Source organism: Nerophis lumbriciformis, linkage group LG29 (genome assembly GCF_033978685.3).
Source record: "Nerophis lumbriciformis linkage group LG29, RoL_Nlum_v2.1, whole genome shotgun sequence".
Lineage (NCBI taxonomy): Eukaryota > Metazoa > Chordata > Actinopteri > Syngnathiformes > Syngnathidae > Nerophis > Nerophis lumbriciformis.
The window spans coordinates 27,539,252-27,552,500 of record NC_084576.2 but is presented as its reverse complement, the minus strand read 5'-3'; the positions used below and the strand labels follow the sequence as shown (position 1 = coordinate 27,552,500).

The 13,249-nt window shown below is 31.1% G+C and overlaps 1 protein-coding gene across 1 annotated transcript in view; it reads right to left on the bottom strand.

Moving 5' to 3' along the window:
- Positions 1-927, bottom strand: part of hbp1 (HMG-box transcription factor 1) — a 40,547-nt gene extending 39,620 nt beyond the window's left edge. Inside the window, exon 1 of the mRNA XM_061924579.1 lies at positions 883-927. The gene's annotated coding sequence lies outside the window, so the exon portion shown is untranslated. The remainder of the gene's footprint in view (positions 1-882) is intronic.
- Between the last annotated feature and the right edge of the window lie 12,322 nt (positions 928-13,249).

Below are 13,249 nucleotides of genomic sequence, written 5' to 3'. Positions count from 1 at the left end.
CATATATATATATGCAGTTAAAATAGAAACCAGGCGACTCCTTTGTCTTCTTCAGCCAAAAAAAAAACGTGGTCACGTGGCTCTGCTCACGTGACCCTCTGCGTGCAGGCCTTGTTTATAAATTTCGACTGAATCCGCGCATGCGCACGAGTGCTCATTCATTCGCAACTGCGCAGCGTTGAGGCGACAAACTGCACTTTAAAAAGTGCTGTTAAAAAGACGTCGACGGGCGCATTGGCGAGGTTACATAACCACGATTTTTTTTTTTTCAAAACAACTGTTTATTTCAGGATTTGTGCAGAATGAAAATGAAAGTGGGATTAAAAAAAAAAAACTGTCAACCGTAAACTCGATCCACTTTGTTGTGTCTTTGACGAGCGATTATGCCATCGGGACGACGACAATCCTCTCGAAACAAACGAGACTCGTTTTTATTCTTTCATTATTCGCCAATCCTCGTCGAACATCGGCAATGTCCTCGACTCGTTCTTTTCTTTCACTGTAAACAAAAGAATGTCAACAAGTTGAGGCATGACGCAACCTCTCGGTCCCCGTTTTAAAATGAATGACATCGATCACCGAGGCCTTCTTAAAGAACACGGACACGCGCGTACAACACGATCCGTATCGAATCGTGACCGATTGGTCGACTTTAATCGCCATATGTAACTGATGTTTGGCAGCGAAAACAACAGGCGACTCAAAACTGGAAGAAGAAAAAAAAAAACACCCCGCAACCGAACATTTCGACGTTAAATAACCGCTTGACAACCTCCAAAAGGCGTTTATGTGGGGGTATAAACACGACGTCTACACATCCCCCGCGTTAAAAAAGACATTTTAACACGTATTTCCTCCAAAGTGTTACAAACACTCACTTACCAGACCTGTCGCCATCGAGAAACTCTGGAATTCACTCGAGGGGCTGGGGGGGGGGAAATGTACTTAAAGGACGCTTCCTATTGGCTCATGGACATGTCAATCAGCGCAACGGAGATATCCCATTGGCTGTTGCTGTTGAGAAAAACACATAGTGTGGGGCAGAGCTTGTGAGTCGTCGTCTCATTGGATGAAAGTCCACGCCTGTTCCCGCCCACAAACAGCTGATTGGCAATAACAGGAACAATACCTTGTTATTTTCTTCATCTGTGCAACGTGAGAACTCCAGCTGGTACTTCTGTAACATGACGAGTCAATGCAATGATTAACTTCACATTCATATGTGCAATAAGACACAATTATTATGCTTATGTATATTTAATGAGTAATACAACCATTAAGGCCACATACATAAGTGTTATTAAACCTAAACACATACGCTATGTATCGTGAGGAACACAATTATTAACTCCACATACTAATATGCTCAATATTTATAGTATTTTTTGGGGCTAAATTCATTTATATTTATTATTCAACAATTTTATTTTGTCTGATATCATTTATCCTGAGTTTTTTAATTTAGTATTATTTAATTACAAATAGTGTCTGATATCAATCATGCCGAATTCATTCATTTATTACTATTCAATGGAAACTAAATTGTCTGATATAATTTATCCTGATTTTTTTCATTTAGTATTGTTTAATGAAAAAACCGTATCTGATATCATTTATGCCGATTTTTTTCATGTATTACTATTCAATAAAAACTAAAGTGTCTGATATCATTTATCCCCAATGCATTAATTTACTATTTAATAAAAAATAGTATCTGATATCATTTATCTTTAATTCATTCATTTATTACTATTCAATGGAAACTAAAGTGTCTGATATCATTTACCCTGAGTTTTTTCATTTAGTATTATTTAATTAATAAGAGTGTCTGATATAATTTATATTAAATTAATTCATTTACTACTATTCAATGGAGACTAAAGTGTCTGATATCATTCATCCCGAATGCATTAATTTACTATTTAATAAAAAAAATTGTATCTGATATCATTTATCATTAATTAATTAATTTATTACTATTCAATGGAAACTAAAGTGTCTGATATAATTTATCCTGAGTTTTTTCATTTAGTATTATTCAATTAACAAGAGTGTCTGATATCATTTATATTTAATTCATTCATTTATTACTATTCAATAGAAACTAAAGTGTCTGATATCATTTATCCCAAATGCATTAATTTACTATTAGATAAAAAATAGTCTCTGATGTAATTTATCTTTAATTAATTCATTTATTATTATTCAATGGAAACTAAAGTGTCTTATTTTATTTATCCCGAATGCAGTAATTTACTATTAGATTTAAAAAAAATAGTCTCTGATATAATTTATCTTTAATTAATTCATTTATTACTATTCAATGGAAACTAAAGTGTCTGATATCATTTATCTTGAGTTTTTTCATTTAGTATTATTTAATTAAAAATAGTGTCTGATATCATTTATGCCAAATCTGTTCATTTATTACTATTCAATAAAAACTAAAGTGTCTGATATAATTTGTATATGTATTAATTTACTATTTAATAAAAAATAGTATCTGATGTCATTTATCTTTAATTCATTCATTTATTACTATTCAATGGGAACTAAAGTGTCTGATATCATTTATCCTGAGTTTTTTCATTTAGTATTATTTAATGAAGAAACAGTGTCTGATATAATTTTTGCCGAATTTTTTCATTTATTACTATTCAATGGAAACTAAAGTGTCTGATATAATTTATCCTGAGTTTTTTCATTTGGTATTATTTAATTCAAAATAGTGTCTGATGTCATTTATATTTAATTCATTCATGTATTCAATGGAAACTAAAGTGTCTGATTTTATTTATCCCGAATGCAATAATTTACTATTAGATTAAAAAAAAAAGTCTCTGATATAATTTATCTTTAATTAATTCATTTATTGCTATTCAATGGAAACTAAAGTGTCTGATATCATTTATCTTGAGTTTTTTCATTTAGTATTATTTAATTAAAAATAGTGTCTGATATCATTTATGCCAAGTCTGTTCATTTATTACTATTAAATAAAAACTAAAGTGTCTGATATAATTTATCCCGGATGTATTAATTTACTATTTAATAAAAAATAGTATCTGATATCATTTATCTTTAATTCATTCATTTATTACTATTCAATGGGAACTAAAGTGTCTGATATCATTTATCCTGAGTTTTTTCATTTAGTATTATTTAATGAAAAAAAACAGTGTCTGATATAATTTATCCCAAATGCATTAATTTACTAATTAATTAAAAAAAAATAGTCTCTGATATCATTTATCTTTAATTCATTCATGTATTGCTATTCAATGGAAACTAAAGTGTCTGATATCATTTATCCTGAGTTTTTTCATTTAGTATTATTTAATTAAAAATAGTGTCTGATATCATTTATGCCGAATTTGTTCATTTATTACTATTCCATAAAAACTAAAGTGTCTGATATCATTTATCCCGAATGCATTCATTTACTATTTAATTTTAAAAAAGTCTCTGATATCATTTATCTTTAATTAATTCATTTATTGCTATTCAATGGAAACTAAAGTGTCTGATATCATTTATCTTGAGTTTTTTCATTTAGTATTATTTAATTAAAAATAGTGTCTGATATCATTTATGCCAAGTCTGTTCATTTATTACTATTAAATAAAAACTAAAGTGTCTGATATAATTTATCCCGGATGTATTAATTTACTATTTAATAAAAAATAGTATCTGATATCATTTATCTTTAATTCATTCATTTATTACTATTCAATGGGAACTAAAGTGTCTGATATCATTTATCCTGAGTTTTTTCATTTAGTATTATTTAATGAAAAAAAACAGTGTCTGATATAATTTATCCCAAATGCATTAATTTACTAATTAATTAAAAAAAATAGTCTCTGATATCATTTATCTTTAATTCATTCATGTATTGCTATTCAATGGAAACTAAAGTGTCTGATATCATTTATCCTGAGTTTTTTCATTTAGTATTATTTAATTAAAAATAGTGTCTGATATCATTTATGCCGAATTTGTTCATTTATTACTATTCCATAAAAACTAAAGTGTCTGATATCATTTATCCCGAATGCATTCATTTACTATTTAATTTTTAAAAAGTCTCTGATATCATTTATCTTTAATTAATTCATTTATTGCTATTCAATGGAAACTAAAGTGTCTGATATAATTTATCTTGAGTTTTTTCATTTAGTATTATATAATTAAAAACAGTGTCTGATATCATTTATGCCAAATCTGTTCATTTATTACTATGCAATAAAAACAAAAGTGTCTGATATCATTGATCCCGAATGCATTAATTTACTATTTAATAAAAAAAATTGTATCTGATATCATTTATCTTTAATTCATTCATTTATTACTATTCAATGGGAACTAAAGTGTCTGATAACATTTATCCTGAGTTTTTTCATTTAGTATTATTTAATTAACAAGAGTGTCTGATATCATTTAAATATAATTCATTCATTTATTACTATTCAATGGAAACTAAAGTGTCTGATATCATTTATCCCGAATGCATTCATTTACTATTTAATTAAAAAAAAAAAGTCTCTGATATCATTTATCTTTAATTAATTCATTTATTACTATTCAATGGAAACTAAAGTGTCTGATATCATTTATCTTGAGTTTTTTCATTTAGTATTATTTAATAAAAAATAGTATCTGATATCATTTATCTTTAATTCATTCATTTATTACTATTCAATAGAAAATAAAGTGTCTGATATCATTTATCCTGAGTTTTTTCATTTAGTATTATTTAATGAAAAAAACAGTGTCTGATATCATTTATCCCGAATGCATTAATTTACTAATTAATTTAAAAAAATAGTCTCTGATATCATTTATCTTTAATTCATTCATTTAGTGCTATTCAATGGAAACTAAAGTGTCTGATATAATTTATCCTGAGTTTTTTCATTTGATATTATTTAATTAAAAATAGTGTCTGATATCATTTATATTTAATTCATTCATGTATTCAATGGAAACTAAAGTGTCTGATTTTATTCATCCCGAATGCAGTAATTTACTATTAGATTAAAAAAAATTGTCTCTGATATAATTTATCTTTAATTAATTCATTTATTGCTATTCAATGGAAACTAAAGTGTCTGATATCATTTATCTTGAGTTTTTTCATTTAGTATTATTTAATTAAAAATAGTGTCTGATATAATTTATGCCAAATCTGTTCATTTATTACTATTCAATAAAAACTAAAGTGTCTGATATAATTTATCCCGAATGTATTACCGGTAATTTACTATTTAATTAAAAAAAATAGTATCTGATATAATTTATCTTTAATTCATTCATTTATTACTATTCAATGGAAACTAAAGTGTCTGATATCATTTATCCTGAGTTTTTTCATTTAGTATTATTTTAATTCAAAATAGTGTCTGATATCATTTATGCCAAATCTGTTCATTTATTACTATTCAATAAAAACTAAAGTGTCTGATATAATTCATCCCGAATGTATTAATTTACTATTTAATAAAAAATAGTATCTGATATAATTTATCTTTAATTCATTCATTTATTACTATTGAATGGAAACTAAAGTGTCTGATATCATTTATCCTGAGTTTTTTCATTTAGTATTATTTAATGAAAAAACAGTGTCTGATATCATTTATCCCGAATGCATTAATTTACTAATTAATAAAAAAAAAAGTCTCTGATATCATTTATCTTTAATTCATTCATTTATTGCTATTCAATGGAAACTAAAGTGTCTGATATCATTTATCCTGAGTTTTTTCATTTAGTATTATTTAATTAAAAAAACAGTGTCTGATATCATGTGTGCCGAATGTGTTCATTTATTACTATTCAATAAAAACTAAAGTGTCTGATATCATTTATCCTGAATACATTAATTTACTATTTAATAAAAAAAATTGTCTCTGATATCATTTATCTTTAATTCATTCATTTATTACTATTCAATGGAAACTAAATTGTCTGATATCATTTATCCTGAGTTTTTTCATTTAGTATTGTTTAATGAAAAAACAGTGTCTGATATAATTTTTGCCGATTTTTTTCATTTATTACTATTCAATGGAAACTAAAGTGTCTGATATAATTTATCCTGAGTTTTTTTTCATTTGGTATTATTTAATTAAAAATAATGTCTGATATAATTTATATTTAATTGATTCATGTATTCAATGGAAACTAAAGTGTCTGATTTTATTTATCCCGAATTCAGTAATTTACTATTAGATTAAAAAAATAGTCTCTGATATAATTTATCTTTAATTAATTCATTTATTGCTATTCAATGGAAACTAAAGTGTCTGATATCATTTATCTTGAGTTTTTTCATTTAGTATTATATAATTAAAAACAGTGTCTGATATCATTTATGCCAAATCTGTTCATTTATTACTATTCAATAAAAACAAAAGTTTTAGTAGTAAATTAATGCATTCGGGATAAATGATATCAGACATCATTTATCCCGAATGCATTAATTTACTATTTAATAAAAAAATTGTATCTGATATAATTTATCTTTAATTCATTCATTTATTACTATTCAATGGAAACTAAAGTGTCTGATAACATTTATCCTGAGTTTTTTTCATTTAGTATTATTTAATTAACAAGAGTGTCTAATATCATTTAAATTTAATTCATTCATTTATTACTATTCAATGGAAACTAAAGTGTCTGATATCATTTATCCCGAATGCATTAATTTACTATTTAATTAAAAAGAATTGTATCTGATATAATTGATCTTTAATTCATTCATTTATTACTATTCAATGGAAACTAAAGTGTCTGATATCATTTATCCTGAGTTTTTTCATTTAGTATTATTTAATTAAAAATAGTGTCTGATATAATTTATGCCGAATTTGTTCATTGATTACTATTCAATGGAAACTAAAGTGTCTGATATAATTTATCCTGAATGCATTAATTTACTATTAGATTAAAAAAAATAGTCTCTGATATCATTTATCTTGAATTCATTCATTTATTACTATTCAATGGAAACTAAAGTGTTTGGTATCATTTATCCTGAGTTTTTTCATTTAGTATTATTTAATTAAAAATAGTGTCTGATATCATGTATGCCGAATTTGTTCATTTATTACTATTCAATAAAAACTAAAGTGTCTGATATCATTGATCCTGAATACATTAATTTACTATTTAATAAAACAAAAATGTCTCTGATATCATTTATCTTTAATTCATTCATTTATTACTATTCAATGGAAACTAAAGCGTCTGAATACATTTATCCTGAGTTTTTTCATTTAGTATTATTTAATTAAAAATAGTGTCTTATGTAGTTTATGCCGAATTTGTTCATTTATTACTATTCAATGGAATTTAAAGTGTCTGATATCATTTATCTCGAATTCATTAATTTACTATTTAATAAAAGATAGTCTCTGATATCATGTATCTTTAATTCATCCATTTATTGCTATTCAATGGAAACTAAAGTGTCTGATATCATTTATCCTGAGTTTTTTCATTTAGTATTATTTAATTAAAAATAGTGTCTGATATCATTTATGCCGAATTTGTTCATTGATTACTATTCAATGGAAACTAAAGTGTCTGATATAATTTATCCTGAATGCATTAATTTACTATTAGATTAAAAAAAATTGTCTCTGATATCATTTATCTTGAATTCATTCATTTATTACTATTCAATGGAAACTAAAGTGTTTGGTATCATTTATCCTGAGTTTTTTCATTTAGTATTATTTAATTAAAAATAGTGTCTGATATCATGTATGCCGAATTTGTTCATTTATTACTATTCAATAAAAACTAAAGTGTCTGATATCATTTATCCTGAATACATTAATTTACTATTTAATAAAACAAAAATGTCTCTGATATCATTTATCTTTAATTCATTCATTTATTACTATTCAATGGAAACTAAAGTGTCTGAATACATTTATCCTGAGTTTTTTCATTTAGTATTATTTAATTAAAAATAGTGTCTTATGTAGTTTATGCCGAATTTGTTCATTTATTACTATTCAATGGAATTTAAAGTGTCTGATATCATTTATCTCGAATTCATTAATTTACTATTTAATAAAAGATAGTCTCTGATATCATGTATCTTTAATTCATTCATTTATTGCTATTCAATGGAAAACTAAAGTGTCTGATATGGTTTATCCTGAGTTTTTTTATTTAGTATTATTTAATAAAAAATAGTGTCTGATATAATTTTGGCCGAATTTGTTCATTTATTACTATTCAATAAAAACTAAAGTGTCTGATATCATTTATCCTGAATACATTAATTTACTATTTAATAAAAAAATTGTATCTGATATAATTTATCTTTAATTCATTCATTTATAACTATTCAATGGAAACTAAAGTGTCTGATATCATTTATCCTGAGTTTTTTCTTTTAGTATTATTTGATTAAAAACAGTGTCTGATATAATTTGTGCCGAATTTGTTCATTGATTACTATTCAATGGAAACTAAAGTGTCTGATATCATTAATCCCGAATGCATTAATTTACTATTAGATCAAAAATAGTCATTTATCTTTAATTCATTCATTTATTACTATTCAATGGAAACTATAAAGTGTCTGATATCATTTATGCCGAATTTGTTCGAAGGAGTTAGCTCATCGAGAGAATGCCAAGAGTGTGCAAAAGCAGTAATCAGAGCAAAGGGGGGCTATTTTGAAGAAACTAGAATATGAAACATGTTTTCAGTTATTTCACAATTTTTTGTTAAGTTAATAACTCCACATGTGTTATATTCATAGTTGTGATGCCTTCAGTGACAATCTACAATGTAAATAGTCATGGAAATAAAGATTGTCCAAACTTTTGGCCTGTACTGTACACAATGTTCTTCAATTTATGTAACTTTGTTTAGCATGTTTAAAATGAAGCAAATTTGATCATGCACTGTACTTATAATTGGTAATGATATTGACATGAGTGAAAATACAGGGAATGAATGAGCTTGCACGTTAAATATAAAAGTGTTCTTTATTGACATGAAAAGTGGAACATACAGTAACTTACTATGGGATAGTATAATGGGTTTGGTTCAAACCAGGGGTGTCAAACGTACGGCCCGGGGGGCCGGATCAGGCCCGCGAACAGGTTTTATCCGGCCCGCGGGATGAGTTTGCTATAGAGATGTCCGATAATGTCTTGTTTGCCGATTTCCGATATTGTCCAACTCTTAATTACCGATACCGATATATACAGTCGTGGAATTAACACATTATTATGCCTAATTTTGTTGTGATGCCCCGCTGGATGCATTAAACAATGTAACAAGGTTTTCCAAAATAAATCAACTCAAGTTATGGAAAAAAAAAATGCCAACATGGCACTGCCATATTTATTATTGAAGTCACAAAGTGCATTATTTTTTTCTAACATGCCTCAAGAGTTAGTGCTGCAAGGGCTTCCGGGTATTTGTTCTGTTGTGTTTATGTTGTGTTACGGTGCGGATGTTCTCCCGAAATGTGCTGTTTGGTGTGGGTTCACAGTGTGGCGCATATTTGTAACAGTGTTAAAGTTGTTTGTACGGCCACCCTCAGTGTGACATGTATGGCTGTTGACCATTCACTTGTGTGTGTGAAAAGCCGTAGATATTATGCGACTGGTTTATTGGCGCTCTGTACTTCTTCCTACGTCCGTGTACAAAGTGGCGTTTTAAAAAGTCATACATTTTACTTTTTTTAACCAATACCGATAATTTTGAATCTGATATTACATTTTAAAGCATTTATCGGCCGATAATATCTCTAGTTTGCTAAGCATAATAATAAGCCGAAATTTTTGAACGAAAAAAACTGCTGTTCTAAAAGTGTCCACTAGATGTCGCAATAGCAATTCTTTGTATCTTTGTAGATACATATGTAAAAAAAATAATAAAAAAAGTCGAGGAAAATGAGAAAACTACATAAATAACATCCTGTAATTTGATTTTGATATTATTTTTTTTATCTTGATAAATTGAAAATGAACACCAATGACGAAAATTATCACATAATTTATTCAGAAAGCATAAATAACGACAAATAAAAGGTAGAATACTATTAATCGCAACATGTAAGTGTAAAAAAATCAAACAGCATTATGATTTCTACAATTTCAGAATGTGCTTGTTGATTAAACAAAGAAAACAATCTGAAGTTGTCTTTATTAGGGACGGCGTGGCCAACCTGGGGGTTCCTGGTTCGATCCCCACCTTCTACCAACCTAGTCACGTCCGTTGTGTCCTTGAGCGAGACACTTCGCCCTTGCTCCTGATGGGTCGCGGTAAGCGCCTTGCATGGCAGCTACCGCCATCAAGCGTTTTGAGTACATTGAAGGTAGAAAAGCGCTATGCAAGTGAAGTGAAGTGAATTATATTTATATAGCGCTTTTCTCTAGTGACTCAAAGCGCTTTTTACATGGTGAAACCCAATATCTAAATTACATTTAAACCAGTGTGGGTGTCTTGCCCAAGGACACAACGGCAGTGACTAGGATGGCAGAAGCGGGGATCGAACCCGGAACCCTCAAGTTGCTGGCACGGCCACTGTACCAACCGAGCTATACCGCTCCCGAGCTATAACGTCATGTCCCCTCGCTTCCCGCCGTGCGTTTAAGAGCGCACTGCTGTGTTTGGATGGAGACAGGTGTGGACAATATTGGAGACACTTGTCCTCACACTAAAAGTATACAGAGAATGAGAAAACTATTGGATGTTTTGCAACCGAGCTATAACGTCATGTCCCCTCGCTTCCCGCCGTGCGTTTAAGAGCGCACTGCTGTGTTTGGATGGAGACAGGTGTGGACAATATTGGAGGCACTTGTCCTCACACTAAAAGTATACAGAGAAGGAGAAAACTATTGGATGTTTTGCAACCGAGCTATACCGCCCACGAGCTATAACGTCATATCCCCTCGCTTCCCGCCGTGCGTTTAAGAGCGCACTGCTGTGTTTGGATGGAGACAGGTGTGGACAATATTGGAGACACTTGTCCTCACACTAAAAGTATACAGAGAATGAGAAAACTATTGGATGTTTTGCAACCGAGCTATACCGCCCCAAGCTATAACGTCATGTCCCCTCGCTTCCCGCCGTGCGTTTAAGAGCGCACTGCTGTGTTTGGATGGAGACAGGTGTGGACAATATTGGAGACACTTGTCCTCACACTAAAAGTATACAGAGAAGGAGAAAACTATTGGATGTTTTGCAACCGAGCTATACCGCCCCGAGCTATAACGTCATGTCCCCTCGCTTCCCGCCGTGCGTTTAAGAGCGCACTGCTGTGTTTGGATGGAGACAGGTGTGGACAATATTGGAGACACTTGTCCTCACACTAAAAGTATACAGAGAATGAGAAAACTATTGGATGTTTTGCAACCGAGCTATACCGCCCCCGAGCTATAACGTCATGTCCCCTCGCTTCCCGCCGTGCGTTTAAGAGCGCACTGCTGTGTTTGGATGGAGACAGGTGTGGACAATATTGGAGACACTTGTCCTCACACTAAAAGTATACAGAGAAGGAGAAAACTGTTGGATGTTTTGCAACCGAGCTATACCGCCCCGAGCTATAACGTCATGTCCCCTCGCTTCCCGCCGTGCGTTTAAGAGCGCACTGCTGTGTTTGGATGGAGACAGGTGTGGACAATATTGGAGACACTTGTCCTCACACTAAAAGTATACAGAGAAGGAGAAAACTATTGGATGTTTTGCAACCGAGCTATACCGCCCCGAGCTAAAACGTCATGTCCCCTCGCTTCCCGCCGTGCGTTTAAGAGCGCACTGCTGTGTTTGGATGGAGACAGGTGTGGACAATATTGGAGACACTTGTCCTCACACTAAAAGTATACAGAGAATGAGAAAACTATTGGATATTTTGCAACCGAGCTATAACGTCATGTCCCCTCGCTTCCCGCCGTGCGTTTAAGACCGCACTGCTGTGTTTGGATGGAGACAGGTGTGGACAATATTGGAGACACTTGTCCTCACACTAAAAGTATACAGAGAATGAGAAAACTATTGGATGTTTTGCAACCGAGCTATACCGCCATACGCAAGTATAACCCATTTATTTATTTTGAAGTTATCGTGCCGTGATTTTATCAGTCCGGGGCCCACTTGGGAGTAGATTTTTTCAGCATTTTTTTTCTAAAAATGAATTCGACACCCCTGGCTTAAACCAAAAGGAAAACAACTACCAGAGCAACCTTCAATAATGTAAAATGACGATTCTCAAATTGGATTGAATATTAATCCGTACGATTAATTTCACATCAGTTTCCCATTGAAAAATCAACGTTATTCCCAAAACATTGTCGATAAGAGGTAGAGGTAGATGCCATAATCACTGAAGAAGCTTCACTGACACAAAACGCTTGTATTTTTTTTTTTTTTTACACATAAATTCATGAAAATATCGCTTATAATTACTATAGTGGGGCAACTTAATGACTTAAAGGTGGTCCTGTCTATATAGTAGCAATTAAATACCGACTCTCAAATTGCACAACACTGTGTTTTATATGGTCTTCAAAAAAACACAACTCTCTGAAATTAGCACGTTTAACACACAAATGAAAGGTGGGGGAATGTCTACATTCTGTGCGACAAAAACAGTGCGATGGACGTTCGTTAGGGGTGTAACGGTACGTGTATTTGTTTCGGAGGTGTACCGAACGAGTTTCCACACGGACATATTAAGTAGCCAAAAGCTAAAGTCTTAACAAGCTGATCTGCCTATGCCTCTGTCAGGACTCCACACAGCACCCAGTATTGTCCCACCCACACAACCATCTGATTGGTTACACACAGAGCGGTAACAGCCAATCAGAAGTGCGTATTCAGAGCGCATGTAGTCAGTGCTTAGCGTTTAGCAGGTAATCATCAGGCCGCGGACTCTCCCCAAATGATAATAAACACCTCCCAGTCAACTACTAGTAACATCACTATGAGCCCGTTGACCTTCTAGAAACCTAAACGGCAGCTCAGCTCGTTAGCTAGTAACGTTAGCTCATTTTGCGGTGTGTGTGTTACGGACAGCAAAGCCCTGTCTGTCTGTTATTTCCCTTTCCCTTTTTCTGTGTTGATTGAGCTGCGTTGAAGCAGCAAAAAAGGACATTATGTTAAATGAAGAGTTTCTGTCTCTGATAGTTGATATAATAATGTAAGTGCATCATTAAGCCTACATGAACTCCATGGTGTTCAGGGATGAATAGTCTCTCCTATTCAAATA